Source organism: Chinchilla lanigera, unplaced genomic scaffold (assembly GCF_000276665.1).
Source record: "Chinchilla lanigera isolate Chin_1 unplaced genomic scaffold, ChiLan1.0 scaffold00003, whole genome shotgun sequence".
NCBI classification, from domain to species: domain Eukaryota; kingdom Metazoa; phylum Chordata; class Mammalia; order Rodentia; family Chinchillidae; genus Chinchilla; species Chinchilla lanigera.
The window spans coordinates 12,289,695-12,317,039 of record NW_004955404.1 but is presented as its reverse complement, the minus strand read 5'-3'; the positions used below and the strand labels follow the sequence as shown (position 1 = coordinate 12,317,039).

Below are 27,345 nucleotides of genomic sequence, written 5' to 3'. Positions count from 1 at the left end.
GTCCCGCCCGGAGGAGGCCGGGCTCGGCAGCTCCGCAACAATAGCGGGGGATCGGGCCTCGGCGCTCCGCGCCGCCCTTTGAACCCTTCTCCCACCTCGCACCTCGGCCTCCCGGCGCCGAGCCTCTCTCCCTGACCCCGGGCGCCCTTCCCCCGCTTCCGCTCATCCCACCCCGCCGCCGGCTGACAGCGCCTGCCCGCCGCCGCTTCCGGACCCGCGCTGCAATCTCGGCCCCCGGGGCCGGCCGCCGGCCAGGAGGTGGCTGCTGACCCGGGTGCCACCGCGCCGCCGTGCGCCTGCAGCTCGCCCACGCGTGGCGCGAGCCTCCGGTGGGTGACAAAGAGGAACACACCCTCTGCCCAAGTTAGATTTTTGTCTCTCTGTTGCGTGACTTTAAGGGGGCAAAGTTTGAGGTTTTCTTCTTATACATATTTTTTGAAGCCAAGGGCAGATTGTGTGTGTGTGTGTGTGTGTGCTGTTTCAAAACAACTTCTGGTCGTGGTTTTACGATTTAAGTTCCGAAACTTTAGCTGTGTGATCCGCCCGGCCCCTGCATGTGTGTGTGAGCGTGAGTGTGTGTGTGCTGCACTGGGGGGATCTCGATGAGTTCCGTGTAGCGAGCCCGGATCCCACGCATGGCGGCTGGAGGTTACGCGGGTCCCCAGGAAGGAGGGACGCGGGCTCACAAAGAAACGAGGACTCGGCGCTCAGCGGCCCGCCGCGCGGTGGGCGCGATCGCCTCCCATCTGGAGCGGTTTTGCCGCCCCAGCCTCCCGGCCTGCCCTCGCGTCCCTCTCCCAGGGAGCGCGGCGGCCTCGGGCTCTTCCATTTTATTGCTCTTCAAGCCGCCTCCTCGTTAGTTTCCCGGGTTCTACTCGCTCAGCCCGCTCGGCCCCGCGCCTGCTCTGCGCACCCGGACCTCTTCCCCTCCCCTGCCCTGGCGAGGGAGCAGCTTCGGAGCCCAGTCCCGGCCAGCCCGGGCTGTGCTTGCCGCGCTTTGCACGTGGGGACTTGCCACGCCCGTTTCTGAGCAGCCCCCAGCCTCATCTTGCTCTTCTCTTTCCACTGCACAAGGAGCAATGGAGAAAGAAAAGCCTTTTTGGTGCTGAGAGCTTGAGGGGGAGTTACCCTGAAAGCGGTGCTGGTTTTTCAGCCAAGGCGGGGCCCATCTGAAGTCTGTGTGTTTGGCCTTCTTCCCCGACTTGGCTGCGAGCTTGCCGGGGGCTGACCCTGCGCTCTTCCCTGGGTCGCTTTGCAGCATGACAGCTCCTGCGCGTGCACTTCATCTGTGGGTCCAGCATCCGCATGGCTCACTTTATATTCCTATAGCATCTTTCTGCAGCAGGGCACCAATATTGGAGTCACTCCAAGCACAACGAAACGTTTGTGTTTTTACAATGCCTGGCTAATGGATCTGCTTCTGGGTGGAATAAATAGACGCGTTAGTGGGCAGTGCCTGGTTTACTGGAGGCATGGTTGGTGGGGGGCCCGAGCAGAGGCCCGTGTCGCTCAGGGCCCCCAGATGGCGTGTTTCCTTCTGTGGACTGAAACTGGAAATGCTTGGGGGTGAGGCATAGGTGGGGCCTGGGTTCTATGCTGACTTGGGGTGGGCTGTTCCCTTTGGAAGGAGCTCTGTCATGGTGGGGACCCTAAAGTTAGGTCCATAATGCTCCTTTCCACGTTGATAATCTCTTGCCTCGAGTCGATACAGGAGCATATTAGAATACTATTGCTGCTCTGAGGCCATGCTTCCCGAAAGAAAAATGCAAGACCTATCCTAGACGAGTTTCTTGCTGGGTTATGGTTTTGGATTTTTTGGGTTTTTTTTTTGAGACCGGGTCTTGCTGTGCAGTGCAGGCTGGCCTTGAACTCACTGCCTCAGCCTCTCCAGTTCTGGGATTACAGGCCTGCGTCACCATGCCTAGCTTTGCTGGGGTATTGCAATTATTTTAGAATTATCTTGAGTGTTTTTTAAAGAAACTGTCCAAAGAATTTTTTTTGTTTTTAAGTTTTTTGAGACAGCCTCTAATTCAAGCTGGCCTTGAACTTAACGTGTAGTCCAGCCATCCTCCAGCCTCAGACTCCCAAGTGCTGGCATTGTAGACCAGCACCACTATGCCTGGCTTTTCTAGGGGAATTTTTTAAAAGCTAAGAATATAGGGCCGGGTGTGGTGGCGCGTTCCTGTGATCTGAGCGCTCCTGTAGTCCCTGCGCTCAGGACACTGAGGCAGGCCAGCCTGGGCTCCATTTGAAAGGGTTACTTTTTAAAAATAGCTTTCGAAGTCTGATATTCAGTGAGCATGTCAGAGTTTACTTGACGTGAAAAATGAGTGGAGGAGGCGACTTGTGAGTAAACGTCAAATGTTAACTTTGTCCATCGTTGAGGACAGGGAACAGGAGACAAAAAGATAAGAACCCTGTTTTTTGTGTGTGTGTTGAATCTGCTTAGGAAAATTGGTCTTGTGATAAGTGAACTTTCTCTCTAATGGGTAGATGGGTGGCGGGAGGAGGAGGTGCCCATAACCCGGTAACGAGGGTCTTCCAGTCCTTTCTGCCTAAGGCGGCCTGCTGCTCCCTGCCTTGGCTACCACTGGCCCGGGAGAGGAGGGACCCAGGCGTCAGGTCCTGGGGCTCTGTCTCTCCTGTTGTTCAATGCTTTTGATCGAAAGGAGAGCTGTGCGCGGGGATGATAGGTGGTTCACCAACTCCTTGCTTTTCAGGGCGCATGCAGGGACATTACCTGACTCTGGTCCTCTGGCCGGCCATGGCGACACAGGTTGGCTGTGACCTCTTGGCCATCTCCTTGTGGCCAGGTAGCTGCGAGCCGACTGGGCTCCATTCAGAGGACCTGAAATACTGATTTGTCCTGTCCCATTGTGAAAAAAAGTGGGTAGCTGAGAGGATTATTAAGACGTGGTCTCCTAGCACTGCTATCTGGGAAGTGAACCAGAGGACCATCAGTACAATGAGACGAAAAGCGAGCACTGGCTCAGTGCTGGTTATGAACTTTTAACCCAGCACTGCAGTTTTCTCATTTTACACTGACATGGACAGTACAAAAAATCTGCAAGATTTGCAATTAACAGGACTTTACTGTTAATATCCAGTTGACTTCATGTCTACAACTGTTAGCAGGGTACAGTGGCGCGTGCCTGTAACTGGCACTCTAGGAGGCTGAGGCAGCGGGATTGCAGATTCTAGCCCAGCCTGGGCACTTGGAAGGGATTTTTTGTCAAAGTAAAAAAGTGATACAGGGGCCCTGGATGTAGCTTAGTGCAAAGGCCCTGGGTTCAGTCCCGGTTCCACGGCCAAGCCACACAGCAAAGTGGAGCCTGTTGGTCTTTGTTGGTGATGCTATTCCTTACCACAGGGTAACTTTGCCTGAGGATTTTTGGCAAAAGCTCTTCCTATGAAGGGACCTTATTATCAGTTTCAAAAGAAGACTTGAGTCCAGCCTTATGACTTTCACTTTTTGTACTCATTCTATTCATTCCAGATTAGTATAGTGCTTGGAACATTTCAAACCCTGGCAAATACTTACTGAGTGAATAAACACACCTGGCTTTGAATGTCCTTTCAAATTAGTCTTTAGGGCTTTTAAGGGATGACTGGCTTTAGCGCTGATTGGTTGCAGGTCTAGAAATTTGCAAATTTAATACTGCATCCATTTTATTCAAATTTAGCCTTTGGTTCTTAAACACAGACTTTTTTTTTTTTGTAATTTCAAAAGAAGAAAGTCAATAAAAGCTTGAAGAAGCAAGTCGATCTCCCCTGACACCCCACACCTACTCCTGACTCCTGCTGGTAATATTTTGGCATCTGTTCTGCGCGCCTCCTCCTTGCCTGGCCTCCCCCGACGCTGGCGGCCGTGCTGCTGCCTTAGACAGTTCTCGTCTTCCCAGCTCGCCTGTGGTTCCCCGTCTTGGACGCTGCAGCTTGCTTCTGGGGCCGTTTTCCTGCTTCCCGGGGTGCGTCGTTCAGAATTCCACGAGTGAGCATCTGCTAGGGTAACCTCGGTTTTGGTCGCCTTAAACATCTTTGTTCCCGAACGAGCCATGGTTTGCAGTTCTAGGAGGTTCCCGAGTCGCTCCCCGTCTGCAGTTTCTCTATAATGTGTGTGGGTCTCATTTCTTTCTCCTTTATTTCTGTTCTCTCTGCTCTCCTCCCTCCTGCCCTCCTCCGCCGCCTCCGTGTCTGCCTCTCACTCTGTGAAGAGCTTGCTCCTTTCTCATCCTTGGTAACGCTTCAGTGTCTGGGTGGGCTGTGCTTTGCTTGTCCATTTGTTTTTATGAGTGTATGGTTTTGTTTGTTTGTTTGTTTTTTGTACCGGGAGTTGAACTCAGGACCTTGTGCTTGGCAGGCAGGCGCTGTGCCACTGAGCTATATCCCCAGCTCTCCATTCGTTTCTTTGGTCCTTGGGCTGTTTTAGGTTTTGCCTGTTGTGGCTAAAGCTGTGAGTGTTTGTGAACAGTGTTTTGTGTTTTTTTTTTGCGAACAGTGCTTGTGTGGAGATGTCTTTTCACTTTTTTTGCTGTACGCCTACAGTATGTGCATATTTAACTGCTGTTTCCTAAGCGCTTGTGCCCTTTGCTTTCCTATGTGCAGTCTAGGAGACTTGCAGTAACTGTGATCCTCACCAGCACTTGGAATGATCAGTCTTTTTTATTTAAGCCTTTTTGGTGGATGTGATAGGTCACTGTGGGTTCATTTTCTATTTTCCTGCTCACTAATGATACCTTATGTGCTTACTGATCAGTTAATTGTACATCATCTTTGGCAACATCTGTTACATCTTTTGTCTTTTCTGTTTGTTTTTGAGACAGGGTCCATTCTGTAATTCAGGCTGGCCTTGAACTCACTGTGTAGTCCTGGCTGGCCTTGAACTCACAGCGATCCACCTGCCTCAGCCTCCTGAGTGCTGGATTCACATGTGTGCACCACCATGCTGGCACGTCTTTTGTCTTTGTTTTCTGTTTGCCTTACATAACTTTATTGAGTATACCTGCACATCCAAATGGCATCGCATCTTGCAGTTGCAGAAGTTATTTATATATTCTGATGCATAAAGATAACAATTTGGAAATCTTTTGTTGGGTCTGTGCCATATGAATATTTTCACCTACTTGTTTTTTACCTCTTCATTTTTTAATTGGTATCTTGGAACGCTGAGGTTATTAAGAAGACATGTGGCATGGCATAGTTACTGAATGTGTTAATGGCCAGGGAGTTTATTTAACTTAGGACAAATGCCCTATTTGTTGTGTAAAAAGAAGGCATAGACTAGTACTGCTGGATGCGAGAAGTCAGACTGGGCCTGGAGGGCGCTGGCTAGTTTTTCCTCCCTAACTAAACTCACTGGGAAAACCCTGAAGGTGAAAACAAACTTATTTTGAAAACATGGGCAAGTCAGTGTTTAAGATTGTGAACAAAGAGATAGATTTCTAAAAAAAAAAAAAAAAAAAAAAAAAAAATCCCAAGTTCCCAAGAAGGATCATGAGAAAGAAATATTTTTTGAAATCAATACAAATACACAAACTGAAACGCCAGGTAAAATATGTCACGTTCTGAAGAGAGGTCACTCTGGCGGTGGGCGTGGCTGGGGAAGGACCCCAGTTCCTCTGTCTTGGCAGTGATTATATCTTCCTATCTGTGTTCTGCTTAGTTTCTAGATCAGATAGCAAGTATTGTGAGGTCAGGAAGTATGCTTTGCTAATTCTCCGCTGTCCTGCCCGTAGACGGTAAACAGTGAACACTGTTGATTAGAATTTGCAAAGTGAGCCTTCTCTGTGGCATTTGAGAATACAGAGAACAAGGTGGTGGAAAGAGTTGGGAATATTCGCATGGAAGTGGGACAGACCTGCCCCGAGACCTCTTCCCTTGTGATGTGGGGCAGGGCAGATATGGTTCTCTTTCCCTAAAACCTCCAGAGAATATGCAGTCAGCCAGGGAATATGCAGTCAGTCAGTCAGCCTGATACGACGGTGCTCACCTGTAATCCCACCTGCTTGCAAGGCTGAGGCAGGAGGATCGCAAATTCGGGGCCAGCCCGGTCAACTTCATAAGACCCTGTTTGAAAAAAAAGTTTGTCTTTTTTATACTGCTGGGTGTAACTTAGTAGTGGAGTGCTTGCCTAGTATGTGTGAGACTCTGCCTTCTATCCCCGGTACTGGGTTAAAAAAAGGTACATTTATTTGCAAGTGGCAGAATACCTAATTAGCAATTAAGCCATCAAATATTTGGTTGCCTGAAATAATTAGAGGAGGAGGCTCCCATTTCATGTCTCAGCTGACATTGTCATTAAGAACTCAGGTGCTTTCTGTCCCCTCCTTGTCATCCTCAGGAAGCTGCTTTTTGACTTCGCTTATTGCGTGGTGTTTAATTAGACTGCAGCAGCCTGATTAGCTATTATGGCCGATGACTACTGCAACTCAGGCTTCAGACTCTCATATGTTTGTTGTCAGATCAGTAGAGATCAGGCTGTTGTAAGCTCCTTTCTCACTGAGCAAAATCCTTCCCAGAAGCTTCCAGCATCTGGGACCTTTTCAAAGGCTGTACTGGGGAATGTTTCTGAGCGCTTGTAAAAAAGATCTAAAGACTAGATGGAATGCCTGGAATCACAGCAGCCATATTGTGATCTGAGTAAGAGGAAGACAGAACTGCAAGGTGGAACCAGAGCCCATAAGTGATCTCTGAGTCTTTAGATCTTCCTGGATCTGACAGTGAGTATGCTAAACAGGATTAATCTGGGACACTAAATGTGTTTGTTTTCTAATCTTGTTGGTTGGAATTTTCTGTTATTGTCATAAAAAGCATCATGACTGATATATTAGTTGGAGGGTTTGTTTTTCACCTGCCACTTTGTATTATCTTTGAGAAGGCTGCCTTCTCTCTGTCTCCTGTGGAAAGTGGTTCTTGTTTGCATACCATGTCACTCTGAGAGATGAACTGTGTTTGCAGACTTCTGGTATTCATAATGTATCCAAAACATGTGCCTAAGTCTCCATGAACTTGACCTCCTCTTAAGGTGGCCTTGCAGGGCTTCTTAGCAGAATCGCTGTTTAGCAGTTTGGCTTACAGAACACACCTGCGAGTATCACTGCATTTCTTTTAGAAAAAGATAACGGCAGTGCTGCCCTTTCTCTCTCTCTTTCTTTCCTTTTTTCTTTTTGAGACAGAATCTTGCTATGTTGTGCAGGCTGGCCTCAAACTCACAGCGATCCACCTGCCTCAGCCTCCTGAGTGCTGGGATTACAGGTATGCCCTACTATGCCCTGCAGTGCTGCCATTTCTGTCAGCCTAGCATGACATTTCTGTGCACATTTTACATTGCTTGGGAGATTTGTGAGGATGCCTGTAAGCAGGGCTTTAATATATTTCTTTACAATCTTGCTGCATTCTCGGGCACCATATCCTGGTAGGGGCCATGGTGAATCCAAGTGGAGTAAGCCACTTGCAAGTGGTAGAAATTGGGGGAAACCAGAGGTTTCCTAAGTTTGGCAAATGTGCCTCTGAATCCGTGAAGAAAAGAGAAAGAATTTCATTACCTTAATGTCAATCCATGCAAATGAATTGAATTTAAGACATCCAGGTTAAAAAAATTTGAGAATACAGAGCAGCAGTATTCCCATCTTTTTTGCTGAATGGAGCTCATCTTTAAAAGGAAATCTGAGTTCTTTTACGCTCACCACCCTGGCCTACTGAGAAGGCTAATTTACATTTCCACTGCAGCTTTATTTTTAGTTCAGTTTATGTAGGGGCTTATCAAGCCCGCCGTTGTTTACTGAGTGAGTTCTTTCAATGTGGAGGCTCCTGCTGGTTCCCACAAACGAACTCAGCCCCTGCCCTCAGAGCAGAGAGCATGGGGCTGATGGGAGAAATGGATCATATTTATAAGAGAAGCGCACCAGCAATGCTGGGGGCATTCAGGACAGCAGATGCAGGCCGTCAGACGTGCTAGATGGCACAAGTGGCATTTGAGTTGAGCCTCGAATAAACGAGCATGGTCTTCTTTGTGTACATGTTTGTTTATTTTAGTGCTTACTATGTGGCACGTGTATTGTAATGGAATTCTGAAAATATCAAGTCTAAAATGGAAAGGAGAAACCCTTTGTTCTCTTGCCATTCAGAGAGGATAAACATTAAAATTTGGTTTATATTCATTGGACTTTTGGCATATTGGTTATAGCGCCAGGGTTTTACCCCCTTGCCTACACATACTTTTAGAACAGTTGGTAGGATGGTCCATGTCCACCCAGAAGGCACCTTTTCCTTAGTATTGTCTGAGTTTTTCCTTTTTTTTTTTTTTTTCTTTTTTGTCTTTTTGAGACAGGGTCTCGCTATGCAGTTCAGGCTGGCATTGAGCTCACTTTGTAGCCTGGGCTGATCTTGAACTTGCAACGATCCTCCTGCCTCAGCCTCCCGAGTGCTGGGATTACAGGTGTGCATCACCACGCCTGGCTTGTCTGAGTTTTTCCAGATTGAGTTTTCTTTGATGTTAAAGTGCTTGGCAGCTGTGGAATATTTCATTGTAGATTCTCCAAAAGGTGCTCAGCACTGTCCAGGCTTGGCTGTGTGTTCTGTGTGTTCTGCCTGCAGTGGCCTCTGATTCACAGCTCTTTTTTTTTTTTTTGGTAACAAAGGGCAGAAGCCCAGTGGGAGCCCTGGGAAGTAGAATGGGGAATTCTTAGATCTGGATACCAGCCCGGGTGTTGATGTGAATCAGCTTGGGCACAGAGACTGGATTCAAAGTTTCAGGGCCCCGTGGGTGCTTCTCTCAGCGTCTGCTTTCTGCGCTGGGTCTCGATGTCTTCTGCTTTTCTCTCTCTCTCTCTCTCTTTCTCTTTCTTTTGGTTTTTTGAGACAGGGTCTTGTTTTGTAGTTCAGGCTGACCCTGAACTCAGTATGTAGCCCAGGCTGGCCTCGATCTCACGGCAATCCTCCTGCCACAGCCTCCCGAGTACTGGGATTACAGGCATGCGCCGCCACTCCCGCTGGCGCCATTTTTCTTGGTGCCTTGCCTGCTACCCCTCGGAGCCCGCAGCCTGGTGTCGTGATCTTGGGGGCGGGCAGGCTGTCCTGTACCTCACAGAAAACGGAGTGTGCCTGGGGTGCGCCCTAGATGGACGCTGACCCTCCTCCCTCCCCCAGCTGTTGATACCAGCTGTGCGCGCTTTCGGCTCTCTCGGGAGAAAAGCTGCCCCCCTCCTGATGCACTGAGATCCCTGCCATGCCCTTTGCACTCCCTGCCTGAGAAGGACCCCCATTTAGTGCTGGGGAGCGGAGCTCTGGGGTCCATGTGGTGACAGATGTAGAAGGAATGAAGGGTGGAGACTGTGCCTGGACAGCAGTCGCCCTTCCACACAGACATGTGCGAGGTGCAGTAAGGAAAGACGCGGCTCCGTGGGGGACGGGCCAGCGGGACCCCGGGGCTGGGGACACACAGAGGAGAAACCTCTCTGCTCCCCTCTTAGCGGTGCCAGAGCCCGAGCAGTTTGCGGTCACATCAGGGCCGGCGTCTGCACTGCACAGGCAGCAGTTTGGACCTGACATCCCTTGGGGGCCGTCCTAAGTCGTCTGTCACCTGTGCCATATCATCCCTGTGACAGTGGTGACAGTGTTCCTCATCTACTCAGACACACCCTCAGGGTTGGTTTTAAGCATAGTGTTAGTGCTTGCCCAGACTGACTCTGCGGCAGCCTCTCGGGAAGGTCGGGAATGGGCCAGGTCCCCTCCGGAGCCTGACTGTCCCCTGTCCCATTGCTCTGTTTGTTAGAAGCACTGAGGGACTGAAGTTGCATCCTCTCAGCCCGCATCCGAGAGCGACAGCGTCAGTGTGCTGACCGGGAAGAGGCATGGCCACGCCTCGCCAGGGAGCAGAGCTGCAGGGAAAGGGTTTGATCCTGGCTTCCGGGGGCGCAGCTTGGAGACCTGGAGGTGTCGGTGTTTTGCACAGTTAATCCTTGATTTCTGAGTTCTGCCTTTTTCACCTGTCAGCACTCACGTCCCAGGCTTCTGTTGCATCTTACGAGTATTTTAAAGAGCCTTTCTTTGGTTGCTGAATAAAAGTCATAGATCATGGGCTCGTAGGTGGCTGGGAAATAAACTCTGTTCATTTCCCAGTAGGTCTTCACAAGGTGGAAAGCACAAAGCTGGTATTTTAAGCAGAGATCTGTGGAGTATCTTCCACAAGATGGGTATACTCTTTTTACGTTAGTAAATAAAGCTGAGCAGAAAAGTTCATGTTCTTGGGGAGGTCACATACATTTTTTTTTTCTTTGAATTGAGACATTTTTCTTACATTGAGAGGAGTAGTACCAGCATGTTGTGCCAGGGCAAAAGTTCAAGGTATCGGCTGCCCTAGTGCTCGCAGAGCTTCAGAGGCGTGTCCAGGGCTGTGTGGTAGGGAGGAGCTTCTCCTGAGATCATGAGACCAATGGTCCAGTACGTATTTATCGAAAACCTCTGCAATTATGTCTGGTTGATTGATTGATTTTTTTTTTTTTTTTTTTTTTTCTCCTCCAGTACCGGGAACCGAACTCACGACCTTGCACTTGCCAGGCAGGCGCTTTGCCGCTGAGCTAAATCCCCAGCCCCTTGATTGATTTTTGAAGGTGACGCGCTGGGAGTCAAACCCAGGTCCTCGCGCATGCCAGACATGTGTTCTGCAACCGAGCTGTTTCCCTCGCTCCTGTGTCTGTGCTCTTTATAAAGATCTTGTGTTCCCAAGGAAGAGCGTTTACAGGGAGTGTAGCAGATTTCTGCTCACCTATGGAGAAAGATAACGGATGTGAATTGTCTGAAAGAAGGTGGAATACAGAGAAACAAATCATGGATTTTTTTTGTCTTTTTTTGAGACAAGGTCTTGAGACAGGGTCTTGCTACGCAGTTCAGGGTGGACTTGAGCTCACTTTGTAGCCCAGGCTGGCCACAAACTCCCAGGGAACCTCCTGCCTCAGCCTCCTGAGTGCTGGCATTACAAGCATGCGCCACCACGCCCTGCCAACTCATGGGTTCTAAATAATTTGACATCAGCACTTTTTTTCTTAAGATTTCAAAATCAAGAGGACCTAGGCCTTGAAGGTGATTTAACAAGTAGATATATATCTCTTTGAGGGAAAAATAAGTAGTAATTGCTTCTAAAAGAGGATATATATGTTTTTATTTTTAAAATTAACAGAGTAAAACTGACTTCTTTTTTTTCTGTCTTGGGGGTTACAGCTCTGTTGGTTTAATACCCGCTCGTGTCTGTGTGACCCGATCCCCGGTCAGGATATGACAAACATTTACGTCCCCTGGAAATACTCCCTTTGTTGTCCCCCCCAACCCCTGTTAACCGGAGTTTTCCCCAGTCACTAAGTGTAGTTGGTCTTTTCCAGAATGTCGTGTGTATCGAACCTTGGCCGAGGTAACCTCTGAAGCAGGCTTCTGCTGGAAGTGTTGGGATTCTTCCGTGTGTGCAGGGAATGGCTTCTTTTGTCCCTGAGGCGGTTTGTTCACCTGCTGCAGGCCAGCTGGGTTTCCAGTTTGGGACCATCCCGAGCAAGGTGGCTGTCAGCACCCAGCTGCTGGACGCTTTCTCACGCCAGTCTAGATGTGGACTTGTTTTTGACTTCTCCTGGGTGAACACTCAGAAGAGGAGTTTGCCAGCACTTTGATACTGTCAGACATTTTCTTAAAAAGCTATTTAAATCGGTATTTAGTGGTATCTTATCGTTACTATTATTATTATTAGTGTTATTTTGATTTTTTGAGACAGGGTCTGTCTGTGTAGTTCAGGCTGGCCTTGACTTGTGGCGATCCTCTTGCCTCAGCCTCCCCAGGACTGGGATTACAGGTGAGCGCCAGCACACCCAGCTTTAAAAAAAAAAAAAAGCAGAGAAAAACGTTAACCGAAGGTGGTTAATTAGGTTCCTGGCCTGTCCAGCAGGGGCACAAGGAGCTCTGCTGGCCGCTGTGTTGTAAAGGGAAGGTCGGAAAGGGCAATGTGTGCATAGAAGCCGAGGCCCAGAACGTGCAGCTCCGACGTGAGGCGGGATTTGGGGTGGAGAAGTCAGGCCCGGGTTCTCTTATCTCAGAGGCTGGCAGGGAATATAGATTGCATTTCAGTGGCTCTTGTGTTAATGTTCTACATAAGCGCACAGTGGTAACAATAACATTACCGAAGCAGTGTGGGTGTGGAGGAAGCACGCAGTCATCAGAGCATGTATGGTTAGCGCCGCACCACCAGTGTAGTAGCTCAAAACAAGGAGAAACTGAAAGAGCAAATAAAATCCGAAAGGTACAATAGATACCGTGAAAGGGAAAGAAACTGCTCAAAAGGACAGAACAGCTGGGATGGGGGAAAGGAGAAAAGAAAGAAGGAAGGGGAAAAAATACATATGTACATACACAAGATGCTAAGATAATTGTACTACTAATTTCTCTTGGTTTATTGAAAGGAACAGTTAATGCTTAATTGTTTGATCAGTCTTACGTGGTATATCTGGTAATCTGAGCAACTGCTTTGAAGATAACAATATGCAATATAAAAACCACTGTTCATGTCCTGTCATCTTGCTTTGAAATTCTGTATCATTTTTATGGTTTTTTATAATTTTTATTCTCTTTAAAATTAAAAAAAAAAAACAAAACAGTAAATACTGTGTTTGGGTTTCTTTGGGCCAGGACTTTGGGAGTAGCTGACATGTGACGTGGTTTTGGCTCAGATGTCTGCAGTAGAGATGTCCCCTGGAGCCGGCCAGAAGACTGGCTTCCAGGGAACCTGTAACTTCCCTGGGCGGGCTGCTTGAGTGTCCTCACAGCATGGCGCTGGCTTCTCCCAGCATGAGTGATGCGTGAGGAGAGCAGGGTAGAGACTGCCATGGCTTCTTTGAGCTAGTCTGGGAGTCAGACGCTGTCACTTCCACAGTGTTTTCGGTCATGATTCAATGACTTCCAAAAAGTGTGGATGCCAGGAGTGGAAGCTTCTTGGGCACCATCTTGGAAGCTGGTTTCCAGGGGGCCTGAGGGACCTGTGTTCAAGTTTCAGCTTTGCTGCCAAAAAGTTGTGTGATCTAGAGAAGATCATTTCATTTCTGAGTCCCAACCCTGCACCCCCATCTCTGTCTGTTTTTGGTACTGGAGAATAGAATCCAGGGATGCTTTTCCATTTAGCTGTATCTCCACTCCACCACCCCACCCCTTTATTTTGAGACAGATTCTTACTAACTGCCTGTCCAGACTGGACTTGAATTTGCAATCCCCCTGCCTCAGCCTCCCTAAGTGCTGGGATTGTAGGCATGTGCTACCACACCCGGCTCCTCCCATATTTTTTAAAAATCAAGGTAATACCTACAATACCTACTGAGTGATACCTACTAGGATACAAATCATAAATTTTAAATAACTTGCTTATAAAAGCCCTTGTGATCAGCATTTTGAAGATTTGGATTTTTTTTGAGAATTGCACATAATCGATAACAAGGGACTCTGACAATTTATAAAAAAGCTTTTAGTATGGTAGCTGTTATTTTTGTTATTAACTGAGAACACTTTGACTCTTCACTGTGCAGAACATGTAAACGGAGATAAACACATCAAGGAATAATACTCATTTTAGTGGGAGAGGTTGACTCAGGCTCCTTATACTTTTAGGATTATAGATGATTTTGATTTTTTTCTGTCCTGGAATGGAAGGAATCCAATCATCGTGAATTAGCAAAGACCACAGTCCTCATCTATCCTTGTTCTCAGATCTTTATTTTTAGCAGCCTTGCAGATAAGACATATGCAGCAGCATGTGGCCTGCCAGGCTGGGCCGGGAGGGCTTGGAGACCGCGTGGGTGAGCAGATAGGAGGGTCCCTGCACAACACCCCTTTCCCTTTGTGGAGATGTCAGAATGCCCGAGTCAGCAGCCTTGGACTTTATTGACCTGGTCAACACTGGGACTGGTTGTCATGTGCGATACTGTAAGTGATACACCTGAGGGTGGGTGGAGGACACCTGGTGTCTTTGACCCACTTCCTTCCTCCTGGACGCCCCCATCCTGCTGCCTGCCCCCTGCCCGGGCTAGTCTAGGCCAGTTTCCTTTAGTCTTCCTGTCTCACTGCTTCCCATCTCCCCCACTGCTGTGCTCTGGCCCACTTGGCCTCACACCCACTGGCTCAGGCCTACTCGACCATGTTTTTGCTAGCTTCCCCACGGATTCTGGTTATCGGAGCGCTGCTGAATCCCAGGCTGAGTTCTAGTTGCTTTACATCTACAAACTCATTTAGGCAGCTTGACCCATCTGATCTGTTGCCCTGTTATGCAGAACAGGGACCAGAAGAGCAGAGCCATCAAGTGATTTGTCTAAGGTCACACAGCTTATAATTGACAAGGCTGGAGTAGAAGCTCAGGAAGTCTTTCTCCACAGAGAAAGCAACTTCTGTTTAAGTGTGTTACACCCCTGCACTCCCTGTGCCTAGAAAAGGGCCTGGGATATGTAGCTGCTCAGTACATATAGAAGGTGGTTGCAATATACAGTGAATAGTTAAACAATGTACAGTAAAACCCTTTGCTGTTAATCTGTCTCATAGTACTCCCCCTTGCTTTGAACACACTTTCTTTTTGGAGAGAGGATCTTACCATGTAGTTCAGGTTGACTTTGAACTCACTGTGTAGCCCAGGCTGGCCTTGAACTCACAGCAATCTTCCTCCTGCTGCAGCCTTCTGAGTGCTGGGATTACAGGAGTGCATCACCCTGCCCAGCTTGAACACACTTATCCCATCGTTCTTGCAGCTTTCTGAAGCAGCTCTGGAAGTCCTCTTCTGTGAGTGTCTTCATGAGCTGTGATAAAAAATGTGAATACAGCTGCTGAATGCCACCCAGTAGAAAGACACCTCATTCGCTGAGTCTGAGAACGTGTGACTCTTGGCTGCCTCCCAAAGTCAAAATGATCATGAAAGGTAAATGTTTTGAGTCAACTCAAGACATGGAGGCAGCCACGAGAGCACAGCTAAAGACACGCACAAAGGAGAACTTCCAGAGCTGCTTCAGAAAGTGGCACGAACAATGGGATGAATGTGTTGGAAGCAAGGATGGGTGTTTTGTGAGAGATTAGTAGCAGTGAGTGAAATTTACTGTAATAAATTTCTCATGGCTTTCTGCAGGATGCAGAGGGCTGAGTTATTCCCAAAGCTCGTCCTTGGCCCTCCTGTGCCTGGAGGTTTCTTACTACTTCTTCTGTGATTATGCTCTTAGTTTGCTACTTAAAAGATGAGCTCATTTGTTTAAAATTTTACAGCGCCTGCCTGGCAAGCACAAGGTCCTGAGTTCAATTCCCGGTACCAAAAAAAAAATTTTTATGCAAGGTATATACTTACATGCATTGAGAAAAATGTTAATTATGGTTTCTTTCGGATAGGACCAACACCAGTGGTTTTTATTTTCTCCTTTGAACTTTTCTCTGTTTTCTAGAATTCCCATGATGAACTTTTATTGCTTGTATAATTAAAAAATCATGTTACTTATAATGTGAAGAGTAAACTATTTTTCAGAGACTCATGAAAAGGAAAATCTTTGAAAAGTTCTTCCTCTCCTGTGGATTACACTAAATTCGCACACATGTAAACAATCATGTGTGACATGCTCTTGGCTGCGGAACATGGCATTGCAAATGCATCCCTGCTGTGCTTTCAAAGCCTTTTTCTTGGAGATCATTTTCTTTCTAGTAGTGTGTCCAGGGCACGTAACGAATATAGATGTGCTGGACCCTTGGGAGAGGGGTGATTTTGGGGGAGAAGGTGGGTATCTCAAGAAATTTCTTTTCTTGTGGTTTGAAAGTTCAGAGTCCTGAGGTTCGTTTGGATGCTTTGGTTCAGGAGGTAGAAGCGTGAGCCCAGGCCCTAGGTACCATTTCAGAATAGTAATTCCAAAGGCACCTAAGCACACCTCAGTGTGCGTGAGGCTCAGAGTTGGTGGGGGAGCCAGGGGCAGGGAGCTGGGTTGGGGAACAACTGCCTGCTTCTCTGGGGTTGTTAGCGGAGTCACTTCCAAAAAATTGCCTGAACGTCCATGCAGGAACTACAGGGCCCCACAGCATGTAGGAACTCCTTCTGGCTTATCTCCGGAGTCAGGACTCTCTGTGGGATGCTGTCCTGGCTGCCACTTTGGTGCCGGTCGTGTGCTAGACATTGTGCCTGGCACTTGGCGTATATTTTTCATGCTCATATATTCAGTGGGTGTGGTATTGTTTTCCTTTTTCACCAGAGAAACAGAGGCTGCTGGGGAGCGTGCGCAAGGCCACACAGTTCACGAGTGGGAGCGGGTTTTCCTCGGGCTCAGTCTGGGGCATCTCCTCACCCCACCGTACCCGAGGTGCCTCACTAGGGTGGAGGGAGGTGAATCCTGCTCAGATTTCCTCTTGATTGAAAATTGCGTTGTCTTTTTCAGCTGGGTTTTAAAAATGACTTTTGATTTTTCAAGGGGTAGTCATTAAAATAATTATCTGTTTAATTACTGTGTGATTAAACAGATTCCCCCTTCAGCCTTGCAACCAGGGAGAGTGCTTCACCGGTGTCAGCCTGGTGTCCGGTAGTGAGTAGCGGTGGAGTCGCAAACACGGAAATCATCAGCCACCAGACCATTTTGTCATCAGTTTTGGCTCTGTAGTAGCACATAGACACAGACAGACACAGACACACAGACACACAGACACATACAGACACGGGCACACACGCACACCTTCAGAGCTTTTTTGGGGATGAGTATGGTCTTGTGCTTAATGTCACTTTTCGGGATGCTGCTCTGGTGAACAGTACAGTTCTTGATATCCTAGTCAGATACAGTGATTTAGCTTTGGGAAACTGAAGCCTCACCTTGTGGAAGCCCAGAGAGCCACTGCGTTTTGTGGCGTGGTGACAGTGGTCAGCCTGGGGGCTGAGTGGTGGTGGCAATGGAAGGTATCCTCCTGAAAGAGTTAAAGACACCATATCACAGCGATCCATGCATGCCATGTGTACATCAGCACAACTCATAATAGCTAAATCAGCTGGGTGTGGTGGCACATCCTGTACTCCCAGCACTGGAGAGGATGAGGCAGGAGAATGGCCCTGAGTTCGAGGCCAGCCTGGGCTACATGAGTTCAAGGCCAGCCTGCACTACATAGTGAGATCCTGCCTCCAAAAAAGCAAAAACAAAACATAATAGCTAAATCTTGGAAGCAGTGGCCTATATGTGTATGAACAGATGAATGGATAAAGAACTTGTGTTATGTACAGTGGAGCACTACTCTGCCATAAAGAAAGATACACTGGAGACGTTTTTAGGAAAATGAATGCGCCTTGAGACCATAGTCTTAAGTGAAATAAATCAGACACACAAGTTTAGATATGGCCTGGCTTCACTTATGTGAAAACTCAAAATATAAAAGAAGAGAATAGAAAATATAAAAGATAGATGCTAGAAAATAGATCTTTTGCAGAAAGGAACAGGGTAACCGAGAGATGGAGGGATGGGGGAGGAAGAGGAGGGAAAGGGGGTGAAAAAAAATATGTGCAATGCACCCACTCCCCACGAGGAATGTAATCATTATGTATGGCAGATGTGTACTAATAAAAATAAAAAGCAAAGCTACCTGGTGCAACGGCTGTGAAATGAGGTCTTCTCTGGCCAGTGTTGTCACAGGCTTTGGGTCTGTTGCTGTCTGCTGAGTTGTCGCAGGATGACCTGGGTAGACCAGCTGTCCCAGGTAGATCCTGGTGTGGCCCAGTATATTCCACATGGGAATTTGCTGTTTAACCAAGACTTACTTTTTAAAAATAAACAATGTTTGAATATACAGAACAAAATGTTTTTAAAAAGTGAAGAATGGAATCAGGCAAAAATACCCGCATGTACTTTATTAACTACTGGGACTCTCCACACAGATTGCTTTCCTCAGATTTACCTTATTTAGATTTCTTTCACGTCCTTAGCTGTTTAAAAATAGATCTGATTTTTAGAGTAATTTGGGGTTCATAGCAAGTGGAGCAGAAGCTAGTGACCATATGTCCTCCATCAGCATCCTGCATGTTCCTTAATTTTTAAGTTTTTTGCGATGTTTCTTTTCCTCCGATGTATAATATATCCTGCATGTGTTCTGTGGATTTCTTTCCCTCCTGTAATCTTGCCTCAGTAATCCTTAAGTCAACATGATAAGGTCAGAGGTCCTGTGAGGTCATTTCCTGTTGACCTTTCCTTAGAGGAATGTGCTCTGTTCACACGATGGGGAGGGGTTCCCAGATGACTCCTCTTTGAATGTTTATCATGTGGAGATTTCCCAGAATGAGCTGGAAGAATGTAGGGCCTGCAAGGTCTCTCTTTTGTCACTTAGCTTTTTTCAAAATGGTGTTTGGGGGAGGGAGTTTGGGATTCATTTGCTGTTAAAAGGGTTCAGCTTTCCTTATGAATTAACGAACAGTACTGTCACAGGGCGTTTCTAGAAAAATCTTGAGTGTGAAAGGAGTGTGTGAGTCAGAGGAATGCTTGTGGCAGTTCCAACTCCTGTGGGCCCTGGTGGCTGTGAGCTTGGGCAGAGCAGTGTGGGCAGGCGAGCATTGATGATGCTGCCTGTCCTGGTTTGTGTCTGATGTCCTCCCAAAGCCTCATGCGGTCATGGGGCGGGCTTTTAGAGTTTGACATTGACTCATGGTCCATGGCTGGGATTATGGCGGTGAGTGCTACACCTGCCCAGGGGTGGACAGTTTGTGTACAATATAAGGGAGGGAAAGAGGTTTGCTCTTCCCTCTGCCACTCCTTCTTTTGCTCTTGTTGCTTTTTGCTGCTTTGTACCGCCATGAATAATTGCCCTTTGCCATGTGCCACTCTGCCTTGGAACCAGCCCAGTATGGACTGAAACCGCCACAAACTGAGCTAAATAAACCTTTCTCTCTTTAATTCTGGGCATTGGGTATTTTTTCCCAGCAGCAAGAGAAAAGTAACCAAGACACTGCCTTCCAAGACACTGTGTGAGTGCCCTGTGTAGCTATGGACTCTGGCCTGAGTTACGCACTTCTGAGCACTACTGCCTAGCGAAGGGCACGGCCCATAGTAGGTGCTCATTAAATCTTGGTGGAGTGAGTGAAGGTGGGGCCCTGTCTTGGAGTTTCTAGTAAAAGTGCCATGAACCTCTCAGACCTGAGCTGACCTCAGGGCTCTTTGGCCTCTGGTCTGTAAAATCCTTGGATTTAGAGTCACAAGTGTTTGGCAAGTCTAAATCTATTCCTGGTTCTAGCTCTTGGGGGCTGTTTATTTCCCTCCATCCTTCTTAGCATCTAAGTTCTTCCTCTCTCCCTCCCTCTCTCTTTTTCTGTGTCTCTCTTAGGTACAGGCCAGGTGAGTCTGGCAGGGGCAGAAATGCTTTAACAACCTTTTTGCAAGTCGTGAGCTACAAGATCTTAAAAACAAATACCCATTTAGAGAGGGGAAAATGCTTCTGTGGTGCTATATCATGCATTATTGGCCTATAAATTAAACTTAGCGTGACCTTTGCAAACAGCCCCTGATTACCATCTTCAGCGCAATTCGGAGTAAATTGCCAGATTGCCCGGCTGCCTTTATGAGTCACACTGCTGGCTGTGGCCTTAGGTGCAGGGAGCAGTGCACCTTGGAGCCTTGAAGTTTGTTGTGGGCCGGCGGGGCTGAGAGGCTCAGGAGACTGCCCCGCAGCCTTGGCCTCCAGTACAGTTGTTTCGCTGGCGGTCACGGTGCCTTTCGAGAGCATGGCATTTGCCTGAGCTACCTGGGCCTGGAGGGAACATCTGGATCTGTTTGCCTGACAGCCACTGGGCAGCACTTCGGGGTCCTCTCCTTTGGAGGAGGTGGAAAGAGGTACTTTTGTTCTTGGCTGAGAGAGTTGGGGAATCTGGGGCACCCTGGGCCTGTGCACAAGCAAAAGACTTCTGATTCTTCCTCATGGAATCCCTTGGCTGAAGACTCGTTTGATTTGTATTTGACTGAATGACAATGTGACACGTGGGTGCATCCATTGAAAGCATTATTAGACCTTTAGCGAGCTTAGATTTTTGTTCAATATGAAACAAGCCCCTGTTCGTTATTGTTTTAAGATGTTGCCATCCTCACTGTTGCTTTTTCTCCCTCCTGTGTGCCCTAATGTGTGCATTTGTGGGTGAGGAGGGGATCTCAGAATGGGAGCCAAGCTCTAGGAGGGCCAAGAGGGTATCTAAACTGCCTGAGGTTGGTGTCTTTCATCTTGAAGATACTAGAAGTTTGGTTGACTTTAAGATGCTAACATTTGAGTCTATTTTTAAACTTTAAAACCATTTAACCTGGGAATAGTGGTGCATTCCTAAAATCCCAGCACTTGAGAGACTGAGGCAGGAGGATCTCCAAGAGCCTAAGGTCAGCGTGGGCTACCTAGTGAGCTCAGGAAGGCTAGCCTGGAATAGGTAGCAAGCTTCTGCCTCAACAAAACAAACCAAAACAAAATTAAAATTATACTGTAACTTCGTATATTATATTCATACTACAGGGAATGAAATTTTTTTGTTGTTGTTTTGAGAAAAAAGTCCATGTTTACATTACAGTGGGACGAAAGCTTGTTAAGCAAATAGTGAAAGTCAGATGACGTGGGGAAAGTTCATGGGAGAGAACAGGCTTTTCCAACACGTTAGCATCAGCAGGAATTCTCACCCAGCAGAGCAGGCCCGGAGAGAGTTAACACGCCGATCTCCCATCATCTAAAAAGCGTCCTTCCAGCACTGTGGCACACATAGACGTCTGACACCCGTGGTGGTGTTCCTCATTCTGCATCACCCTCCTTCTCTTCATGCTGCTGTGCTCTGCATGTTGTTCTAGGTTGTGCATTCGGACTTGCTGTCCTCTCTTGATTCCACATAAAAAGAGAGGTCCCGTTAACTATCTGCAAAGTTTTCTTATTGGTGGACATTTTGTTGTTTTGAATATTTCAAAGGTGTAAGCAAAGTTGCAGTAAATATCCTTTGCAAGTACATCTGAAATATAAATTCCCAAGAGTAGGGTCCGGGGTCAATTTTTAATTTTTTTTTGAGGGGGGGTACTGGGAATCAAACTCAGGACCTTGAGCTTGCCAGGCAGGTTCTGTGCTGCTGAGCCATCTCCCCAGCCCTGTCAATTGGTTTTAAGTACAGATGTTGCTGTATTGTCCTCCAAGAGTTTATGTCTCCCTGTTCATTTGCTTTACAAACTCTTATGTCATGCTGACTTCATGCTAGGAAATCTTTCAGAGGTTTTACAGATATTTGTTAAATCTGCAGAGCAGTCTTTAAAGGAGAGACATTACCATGACAGTTTTTGTCAGTGAGGAAACTGAGGCAGGAGAGATGATGTGTGTGTGTGTATGTGTGTATGTGTGTGTGTCAATTTATAGGGGTTCCTTTGTATCTGAAGGAAATCAGTCCTTTGTTGTATATATTTCAACCGCCTTTCTCTACCTAGTAGTGTGCTGCTTGGTTTTATCCTTTATTGTCTTTTCCTTTATGGTGTCTAGGATTTAAGTCACGTTTAAAGAGATCGTCTCAGTTTGAGAGAGCATTTAAAAATCTCGCATTTTCTTCTAAGCTTTATGGTTTATGGTTTTTTAAATTAAACTCTTTCTTTTTTTGTCACTGGGAATTGAACTCAGGACCTCACGCTTGCCAGGCATGCACTATACCACTGAGCTGTATACCTGGCCCCCTGTTTTATGTTTTAAATTTATGTTGGTTCCAAGAGGAGCATGATCTCTTTTATCTCTAATAATGATCAGAATGTACAGCAATAATATACAGCTTTGCAAGAATAACAGACCTGCCAGTAGGTGAGGATGCGGTGTCCTGCTGTTGCAGTGGACTCTGCTCTGACTGCTGACAGTGAGTGGTGTGGGGAGCCATGAGGCTCCTGTGTGTACCATGACTAATTTCCCTTTGTTGCCCAATGGTGTTTTCCTTGGAGTCAGTATTTGTCTTGCATTCCCTTTGCTTCATTTTCCAAGTACTTACCTCATTCTCCCTGAAGTTCTCGCCTGAGGTCTGAGCCCCCTTTGTCTATTCAGATTCCTCAGCTCTTCCCGTCCTCTATGCTGTCCTCCAGGAGCTCTGGTCCAGAGCTTGCCTGAGCTTTTCCACATGGGCTGGGATTCTTGCAGATGTGGGATCTCCAGACTTTACCCTGGGGGTCGCCTTTGCTTCTCGTTCCTGAACTCTGTCTCCTGGAGACTCTTTTGGGGTATCTGCATCTTCTCCCTTGTCTGTGGAGCCCCTCCTCCGGAACATGCACTGGCAAATACAGTGAGACCCCACGGGCTGAGCAGAGAGCTGAATAGCACAGTGCACTGCCAGGCTCTTGAAGGGGTGGTGGCAGCATCTGTCTACGTCCCTTAGTTCCTGCGGGTGGGCTCTTAACACCTCACCTGCCCATGGGACTCCAGGCTGTCCTTAGTGAGCCGAGGGTTGGAGGGTGCATTGTGGGACTGTGTGGTGGGGTTCATTGCTGAGCCAGTTACCGCCAGGTGACTGTTTCTTAAAAACCTTATTTTTCCTGGAAGTAACTTACTTTTTATAGTTTGCTTGACTCTGTGTTTTGGAAAGGTGTCCTTTAAAAGGCCTGGCTGTTAAAGGCTTGGTCTCCAAGGCGACATTATTCACAGCTTTCCTAGTCTGATCTTTCAAGAGGTGGACGCTCTGGGGAGCCCCATGTCACCAGTCACTAGGGACCTGCTCCTAGCGCAGGAGACTGGAGGGCCCCAGTGTCCGTCTCTGTGTTCTGGCTCTGGGTGGAAGTGGTTTTCTCCATGAGGCCCAAAGCACTGCAGCCACCTGATCTTGGTCCAGAACTTCAGAAACCTGAGCAAAACAGACCCTTTCTCTTTACAGGTTAATTAGCTCAGGTATTTCATTATAGTAAGGGGAAGCTGACTTGATTTTTCTATGTACCTATTGCTCATTTCCCCCCAAGTAAGTTCAAAAAGCTTGTCCGTTTTCTTTCAACTAGTGTTTACCGAATCCTAAACCACACGTAACTGTGAGGCTGCCCCAGTGTCTTTTTGCCCAGGCCCCCACTTTTTGCAGTGCCCTGTCTTCGAGTGCCTGTCTGCATGGCCGTGGTGCAGGGACTTTCCTCTGCTCTTCCTTCTCCTCGGACCTGCTGTCTTCTGGAGTCCAGATCATCACATTTTAATTTTTGTTTTGACAGAACACATGCTCCAGTAGCTTTCTCAGGGAGGCTAATAGGGAGCCACATTTTTTGTGAACCTTTACGTGTAAGGAGATCTGTAATGTGTACTTAGTTTTACGTGCTAGTTTTCCCATATTCGGAATTAGAAATAGAAGTGATTATCCTTGAAATTTCACGACACTCCTGCATTGCCTGTGAACATCTTTCCTGTGTGATTCTCCTTACACTCTTTGGAACGTTTTTAGAGTCTTCATTTTAATTTTGCCTATTTTAAATACCACAGTGGGGGTCCTTTTAAAATTATATATGCAGGGGATTTGCTTTTTCCTTTCAGTCTGGAGACCCTTGTCTGTCAGCCAGGGACGTTTTTTGACTTTTTTAAAAACAGCACTCTGAGTATTAGGCTGTCTGGGAAATTCTCTACATTTCTGCCTTAAACATTTTTCATCTATTTATATTTTGCCCTACTTCCTAGGAATGCTCTTCTAATTAACCTTTCAACTAACTATATAAATAAAGATTTCAGTTATCCATATTGCTAACTCCCAACAGCTACTTGGTCTTTTCTCAGAGTATCTCTTCCTGTGTTTTGGAGGAAATAATCTCTCTGGGGATTGTCTGGATTTTAGAAAATCTCCTTCTGCTCCCTAGAATGTGTGTGCTGAGAGGGCTTTTTGCCTCCTCTTGGTAACTCTGATCTTCAGGCTTTCCTTAAACATTTGCTGATCTGTGGCCATTAGAGTAGGTTTGAAGAATAAGGTCCTAAAATCAGATTTGAATCTTTATGCATGTGGCTGGGGCTTGTCTGCTGTGATTTTTCTCTCCAGTGATAAAACAGCAGCTAGTTTTTATTTGTCTGTCTGTGGAAACCCTCACACGTCAGCATTGTGTTCATTGAGATTCTCCGAGAAGAGTTCCAGCTGCCTCCCTGGGATCAGCCTAGATCAGCCGAGTGTTCTGGAAGCAGCTAGAGGAGTGGGGACTGCGGGCCCTTGCTGTAGCGAGCAGACTCTTCCTTAATTCCCACCATGTCTTCACTCATTTTCAGCTCTGAATCACACCCTCTTTCTCATTGTGTCTGATGTGTGCGGGATTCTGACCTCCCTGGCTTAATTGCTTTGGATCATAAGCCTCTTCCTGGGGCTGGGGCAGCTGGGAAAGGCCCTCTTTGTGCAGAGGTCTCTTCTCTTTGTACACTGCCCCGCACCCTGTCCCCCCGCCACCCACCCCCCTTCAGCTGATGCTCTAGGGCTTGGGGAGGACTGGCCTGTGGCTTGGAGGCCCTCTGAGCACCCCTTGGATTACGGGTCAGTACTTACTTCTCCCCACCTTCCCGCAGCCAACAGTCAGTGGGCTGCTTTGTCTGTTCTTTGTCTTAAAAAAAAAAATGGCCACTGTCATTTTAGCAGGAGTTTGGGTGGGAGAGGTGGTAACTGAGTTTCATTGTCAGGTTCATGGAGGTGTATTTTATTTTACCAAGGATTTGGAAATTTACTGTTGAGGCTGTAATAATAGCAGACCGAAATTACTTAAAGATCATACAAAATTTTGAGGTATGTGTAGGTTAGAGGAACTTACACGACGTGCTTAGGCCCCCTCTGCCTTCCGTGAGAGGCAGCCTTTGAGATAGCGCGTCAGCGTGAGTACGTGCCTGGATCTGCCATTCGCATGTACTTGTGCCCCTGGTGTGTCTGCACAAGTACTTGTTCGAATTTTTCTATCTCCTTCTCCTCCCTATCATACAGAAAATCACATTCAGCCCGAGAGGGTTTTTTCTTTTGGTTAGTCTCTTGACTCCAGCTGTTTTCGCTCTCCCTGTGGGTGTTTGCGAGCGTCGTGTCACTGTAGTGGTTTTCTTCTGGATGGAACAAAGGAGAGATGTCCCTGTCGACTCCGGCTGTGGAAATCCTGCCTGGTCTTCCTGTGCTCCGCTCCAGCCTGGGTAGGGTGGGAAAAAGGAAGGGAATGAGACCCAGGAGGGGTCCCCTAGCGGAGGCCAGGGTGTGGCTACTGATTTAATTTGTGCCACCTGGCGGGACTTGGTGACCTTTGACACTGTTGGAAAGAAGGAAGGAGAAACTAGCAGGATGGACAAGGTCCTGGGAATGGGTGTTTTGGGGATTGGTGTGGCCGACAGGACTGGCCTCAGACTGTGCCATGGGCCCGTTCCATGGCCAGCTGGGATTCTGGAGTCCTGACCCACTCTAAATCTCCCATGACCTCACCTCCCCAAGGGTCTTAGCCAAGAGAAAGAACCACAGAGCTGCCTCTAGCACAGCACCCTGAAAAGACCCTCAAAACGAACAGCTCCTGAGCGTCGGGCGTAAAGGAACGGAGCAGTTACCTGGTGTTGGCCCTTGCTGACCCACTTCCCCTTTATTTTAAGCATAGGCGATGCGATGGTTTCCATGTTTGTTTGTTCAGTGTTTTTGGAAGTGGAGAGGAGGGAAAGAGAAGGAAGTGAGCTCATCACCAGCTTTTCCATCACACTGCTGACTTTTGCATTTCTTTGTACACATTTTGCCAGGCCCTCGACATGCATTTCAAGAAAATGCAGTCTTTCTCCTTGAACATCTGTGCAGATCAGCTGGGATGGGGGTCTCGAGCCCAGGGAAAGAGTAGGATAATTTAACACATTTCTGAAAGCTGGAACGAGAGACGACGGAGCCACACCATTGTATTGCACTGGCAGCAACCCAACGGCAAAGGCAGACCGAGAAATTATGCCAGAAAGATGCGTTCCTGGTGCCGCATAATCACATTTTGAGAAATGTACAGTAGGTGAGGGAGGAAATATGCATTCTGGTTGCTTCATAAATAAAAGTAGTTAAGCATGTCGGCTAGTCTCACATTTTTAGGTCTGGGTTAGATATGCACACGAAAAAAAGTAGGCCTAATTCGCTCAATCAGCTTGGCACAGGGCCCTCTCCGATTCGGCATCATTTCATCGCACTGCAGTCTTCTGCATAGCTGTTAGCCAAGAAATCTCAGGTTTAATTAGGTCATTTATTTTTCAGAGTTCTGTTCCTGCAAAGCAGGGGAGGGGTTTTTATGGGCAGTTGGCATACATAAAAAGTCAACAGCAGATTGTTCCCTCATTCGCTCACCTTTCGGGTGGTACTTATGAAAATTCCTTAGGAAGGACTTTGTGTATTTCAGGGTATCAGTCAACCTGGGTCAAAATTCTTCAGGTTTCAATTTTCATTTACTTGAGGGTTTTGCTTCTCAACCTGGAGCCTTTGGATCCTGAGGGGTTTTGCGACCCTGGAATGCAGGCCTGTGAAGTATTTTTAGGATTTCAGAAGGCCAAGCTGGCGTCCTGCAGTCCTGCAGTCCCGCAGGGGAGGCTGCCACAGTAAATTGCTGCCAGTGAAGGAAAGCGGCAAAGCATTGTTTGGTTTTCCCCATTTTCCTTACTTTGCTATAGTGCAGCTCGGGTCTCTGCTACTAGGACTTCCTGAACGGTACATGTGCCTTTCATAGACAGGAGTTCGCGTTAGTGTTTCTTAATTGCAGCCTGGCTGGGGTATCCTTGTGATGGAGACTGGGGGCCAAGGCTGGGGACTAGTGACAGGTCTCTCATCTAGATACTGTAAAGCAGCAGAAACCACTGTGGTCCTGAATAAAGCACAGCTTTGTCCGCATACTGCTGTGGTCACCTCCCGAGCACATTGCATATAAGATTGGGCATTGCTGGTGGGGACTGTCCTCATCCCTATTCACAGCAACTCCAGCACAGGCTGAGGGGTCCTCTGTAGCTTGTGACCTTAAATAGTGGAGACATAACGGGGACCTTGATCCAGACATAACGAAGGACTCTGACTGCAGAATCCTTGGAGTCTTGGCTTGTTCCTTTCCTTCCAACTCCAGTGTGTTCATTTTATATATTAAAGTGGTACTGAGAGAAAAGACTGGAAGGAAGTTATCCAAGATGTGAGAGAAAAGACTGGAAGGAAGTTATCCAAGATGTGACGGAAAAGACTGGAAGGAAGTTGAGTCAGATGAGACAGAAAAGACCTGGAGGAAGTTGACCAAGATAAGAGAGAAAAGACTGAGAGGAAGTTGACCAAGATGAGAGAGAAAGGACTGGGAGGAAGTTGACCAAGATGAGAGAGAAAAGACTGGAAGGAAGTTGACCAAGAGGAGAGAGAAAAGACTGGGAGGAAGTTGACCAAGATGTGAGAGAAAAGACTGG

At 47.4% G+C, this 27,345-nt stretch overlaps 1 protein-coding gene across 1 annotated transcript in view; it reads left to right on the top strand.

Moving 5' to 3' along the window:
* The first annotated feature begins 197 nt into the window (after nucleotides 1–197).
* Farp1 (FERM, RhoGEF (ARHGEF) and pleckstrin domain protein 1 (chondrocyte-derived)) overlaps nucleotides 198–27,345 on the top strand; it is a 266,618-nt gene continuing 239,470 nt past the window's right edge. The window contains exon 1 of the mRNA XM_005374079.2: nucleotides 198–329. The gene's annotated coding sequence lies outside the window, so the exon portion shown is untranslated. The remainder of the gene's footprint in view (nucleotides 330–27,345) is intronic.